This window comes from Arvicanthis niloticus, chromosome 16 (genome assembly GCF_011762505.2).
Source record: "Arvicanthis niloticus isolate mArvNil1 chromosome 16, mArvNil1.pat.X, whole genome shotgun sequence".
Classification (NCBI taxonomy): Eukaryota; Metazoa; Chordata; class Mammalia; order Rodentia; family Muridae; genus Arvicanthis; species Arvicanthis niloticus.
This window is the reverse complement of record NC_047673.1, coordinates 56,447,525-56,452,799: the sequence shown is the minus strand read 5'-3', so window position 1 is coordinate 56,452,799 and position 5,275 is coordinate 56,447,525. Positions and strand designations below refer to the sequence as shown.

Below are 5,275 nucleotides of genomic sequence, written 5' to 3'. Positions count from 1 at the left end.
ACTTTAATACTGCGAGGCAAAATTAGCCTTGGACAATATGAAATGAGTAGACATGGTTGTTCAGCTAAAAATTAAGTTAAAACACATACAGATGTGCAGTGAGGTATGTAAGGTCTTATGTGTGCTATGTGAGAAATAAGAGAAGACATCAGTTCACAATATGTAATTTATTGGATAGCTGTAAATTTATATGCTTGGTCAGTTTCATAGGCAACAATTTTGCTACATGGTTCTAATAGTTTGCTGAGAGAAACATAGGTTCCTTTACTCTAAAATCTCAACTAGCAATACCAATGATTATAGAACATATTGCATGTTACATAGGGTATCTTTCTACATGTATATATACATGTAACAAAATGTGTATGTTACAAAATTGTTTTAAAGAGATAAAGAAGTTTTGTCTCTTTGTCCTTGAAGTGATTTGATTGCTCTTGTTCTGAGTTCTGAGAGATAGGAGACTGATACAAATACAGAGGCAGTGTCTACATAGAAGTTGAGTAATGGTAGCTCTACAGTCAAGTTCCAGGGCCAGAGTCGAGCTAAACCTTAGGTGAAATTGGGATGATTCAGTGAAGTGTAAGACATGAGGGCTATAGAAGCAAAGTGAAGAAGGAGGACCATAGAAGCAGATGAACAATAGTTCAAATAGACCTGACAACAGTGAGGCCAGGCAGATCCAACCTCCTGGGACAGCTGAAAGTGCTTTACCTCTTGGTCACTGGTTCATATATCTGGTGGCCACATGATGACAGGTCATCTAAGAAGTGTTTGCCTCTTCAGTAGTCTAGATGACAGTGTTTAGTCTTTTCTTATTCAGGTATGTTTAAAGGGCCTGCCTTTGATAATATGACTTTAATAAATCCATGTGCTTAGATGTTTTCAATTTACTTTGATAAATTTACAAAGTAGAGCCTTTTGTATCAGTTAATTTTAACTGTCAAAATGACAACCTAGAATTACCTAAGCAGAGAGCCATAATTAGGGATTATCTAGATCAGATTAATCTATGGGCACTTATGTGAAGGGTTGTCCTGATTATTAGTTGCTGTAGGAAGACCCAATCCACTGTGGGCAGCACCATTCCCAAGGCTGGGCCCTGACTTGTGTAATAATAGAGAAAGCCAGTGAGCAACAAACAAGCAATGATCCATGTGTTTATTCTCTTCTTTTGTCTGTGGATGTGATGCTTTGAGCTCCAGTCTTGATTTCCCCACAATCAAAGGCCTAGAATTGTGAGTCAAATAACCGCCTTTTTTTTTTTTTCAAAGTTGCTTTTTGTCAGCGTGTTTGTGAGTAATGAAACTAGAAAACATACAGAGCTTCACTTTACTAGTTAAGGTTAACCTCTTTTCAAAGTTATGTCATTAACTTTTATTTTTACTAGCAATATTGTGGCAGGAGAGTAGAGACTAGAGAGTGTGACATCAAGATTTACATATAGTAGAAGGCAGTTGACAATAAAAACTGAAAAACCATCCCCACCTGGGCTTTGTGCAACAGAATTTGTGAGAGTAAAGTCTACTATAAATACAATCACTACAATCACAGGAAAGGCAAGGTTCTGTGCAAATGACCTATAAAGGGCCATGAACCTCATGTCCCAGTCCTTTTGAATATAGACCTTTATCCAGATCACTAGCTGGCAATCATTCTCAGGATGCTTTCTCTTTCTTAACAAACCATCTCTGTTTCTACTTTAACCATGTCTTCATGGTGTGATTTTTGCCCATGAACACAAGAATCTGGAAGCGACAGTGTGTGTCCACCCTGTAGCTGAGATCCATGTCTTTAATATGAAATAAGTATGGTTTTACATTGCCATTCATCTTTTTAGTTCTTAAAGATCTTAATTTATTTCAATTATTGAAGTTAATTTAATAGTTACATTTATTGGGTTCATTTTAAAAAGTGTTATACATGGTATTAGTTAGTTGTAATTGGAGCCATGAATCTGTAGCATGTCAGTCCTCCACGGGTAGAGGAGTTCTAGTCAGCCTTCTATGTTCCTGGACTTCCATTTGTTCTCACCTACAGGGATAGTGCCTTTCCCATGGAAAGCTTTCTTGTGTCATCACACTGTTTTCCTGCAAGAATATTTGCTTTTCCTACTTTGAATAGGATCAGATATTCTAAGTACTACTTTTTTCCTTCACTCAGATTGCTTTAACAGGATACTTTAGACCAAATATAAGACAGAAGACATTAGTTACAGGTGTAGAAACCAAGACTGAGGCAGATTCAATGTCTCAACAGGAATATTATTCTGATTTGATGCCACCAGTCCTATGCTGAAGTCCTTGTCCAAAAAGAGAAATGCTAAAGAGAGATGCTAGTATCCCTTTCTACAGTTACCACACTGTCTTTTTTTCACTTGTAAAATTAGTGTTTATAAAAAATGCAGGAGTCTGACAGCAGTAAAATTCCAAAGGAGATTCAAAAGTACTTATCATCACCAGCTATAGGAAAATGCAAATGAAAACTACATTGAGATTCCATACCCAATCAGAATGGCAGTCATTAAGAAAACTACAGCAAAAGATGACAAAGATGTAGACTTCTGATGGGAATGCAGACCATTCTATTTATTAGGGAATTCAGATGGATGTTTCTCAGAAAACTAACAATAGTTCTAGCTATGAATCAGCTCTAGTTTCCCTGGGTATTTAAACAAAGGACACCAAGTCATCCATCACAGAAACACGTACACATTGGTGTTTATTGCAGCTCTATTCACATAAGTTGTGGAATAAACCTAGGTGTCCAGCAGAGGAATGGATAAAGGAAATAATACAAATTCTTATTTTTCTATATGCATTATTAATATATATTAAATATATATTAAATATATATGAATTCTTCTCACCTTAAAAAAGAATAAAGTTAAATCATTTGAAGGAAAATGGGTGGATATCACTGGATATAACCATAAGTACTATATAATACTATTATATAATGTATATCATTATATTATATAATATAATATATCATACTATATAATATATAAACTAGTTTAGAAAGGCAAATATCATAGATTTTCCTCACATTTATGGATTTTATATATAGTTACATATATAGTCATATATGTACATATGATGTTTAAGTGGAAGCAAAATTTTCTAATAAAATACTACTTAGGGAAGAGGAGAGGAAGAAAAGCTATAGTAGAGAGTTGTTGGAGAGAATATCAAACAAATACCATATGCTTTAATGAAAATAGCCTACATGACTTTTGTACCATGTAGAATGATTATACACAGTGAAAATGAAAAATAAAGGCTGAGGAGATGACTCAGAGAGTAAAAACACAAGACTGATGACCTGTAAATCCTTGGAACCTACATAAAAGGATGGATGCTATGATAGGCATCTGTAGTCTCAGACCTCCTATGGAGAGATAGGAGGGAGAAACACTTGTGTTTTTCCCTCCACATGCATGTCATGGCATGCATGTGTTACCCCCCTCATATCCACACAGTGTATAAAAGTTCTTGGAAGATTTTCACCTCATATAGGGCTGATGAACTCATTAGAATTTCAACATTGTGGAGAAGTTGGAATGTAGGAAGTCTAGAGCAAATTATCTTGGCCATCCTTAGGTCCTCTTATTAACTCTTTATTACTGACATCTGTACAGAGACTACATATTTGTGACTAGTACATAAATCCTTTGAAATCCACAAACAGGCCACGGCCTTTACTAACCAAAAGTCTAAGAAGAATTCTTGTCATTCACTAACCTACCTACCTGATGATTCTACCAATGAACTTTAAAAGTGTCTAGTTTATGATTTTTCTTGTTTTCTATTATATGAAATCCATGAAACTGTTACCACATTGTAACATGCAATTTCTGCTTGAATCTGTGTTCCTGGGTCATGGGTTCTTATTTGGCTTTAGAATAAGCTAACTCCTATCTTCTTTGAGATGAGACTGTTTTGTATTGACAACATACACTGTCACGCACACAGCATAAATAAATCAATCCAGTTAATTTGTTAATTATGCCTTTTCTGTGCCAAACATGGAGGGTAAGACTATATAAAAGGGTCCTGTCTTTCCCTATCAGTGATGGATGTTTAGACAAAAACTCTGCTGGACTCAGTGTGTGGAGATCTTATTTCCCACAGGAATCTGAGACTCTTTTCTCTTTTAGAAAATGAGTGACCATTAAGAACTCATTTCCCTTAGCCTAGAGTTAAGTAAAAACTGCCTCTCTACAGGAGAATGGAAACAACCTAGTGCCCAGATCCCTTTCCCACAGGAAAGAAGAGCTCTGATAGCCTATCTCACAATTAAATTCAGGTTCTGTCTTTTAGATCATGACTTTTAAAAATAATATATTTCATTCTTTGAATGTCTCATAGATTTCTATAACACTGTCCTCTGTTATCTTCTTTTGGCTCCCCCTAATATGTGTCCTCATTTTTTTTGAAGCATTCTACATTTTGTTGCTAGACAAACCATGTCCCCAATTTAGATATAACCAAGTCTCTAGGTTAAAAATATTGAACTCATTCTGATAAGATTGATTGATGATCATGATTCAGTATAAACTCCCAGTCTTGCCATTGTGTAAATCCTTACAGACTCAGCTTTGTTCTCCTCCAGTGTCTTTTCTTGGAGTTGTATCTAATTTTGTTACCAGTTTTCATCTGAATTCATTGAGGAATAGAATGTTTCTTGGCCAGGAATCTCTTGATTCAGAAAGTTTTTCAAGAAGACATGGAGAGCCAAAATCTGGTGTATGGCATACCATGGTGGGGGAAAGAAGTCAATCTTAGTGATCAAATCTATTGCAGATTTCTTTTCAGTATTTCTGCCTTATGCTTTCATTCTACATAATTTTTCTAGTGAATATACTCATTTTCACATCGACACATTTATGGATGTTCTCCTTGTGTATTGAAATTACCATTAAAATGATATACTTGTGCTAAAAATTCTAAAGATTCATTGACTTATGAGAACTTCATGATTATGGAGAACAGAAATGTAGATCCAGAGTCAAATTATCTTGGCATCGCTTTAGTGCCCTCAACAGCCAGCTGGCACCAGCCTTCGGTATCTAACTCAGCATCACCTTGACCATCAGGGTTTCAAAAATGTATTCTTAGTATCTACTAGCTTCCATCAACCCCAAAGCTAAGAATATCATTGCATAACATTTGAAACCTATAGCAGAATCTCTCTTACTTTGCTACCACCCCACCTACCTGCCAATGCATTTGATAGAGCTCTTAATATATGATTTTTCTTTTGTAACTATAAAACA

General features: G+C 35.5%; 1 pseudogene; it reads right to left on the bottom strand.

Annotated features, from left to right (window-relative positions):
• Positions 1–4,583: 4,583 nt before the first annotated feature.
• Positions 4,584–4,727, bottom strand: LOC117722064 (large ribosomal subunit protein eL39-like; annotated as a pseudogene).
• Positions 4,728–5,275: the final 548 nt, after the last annotated feature.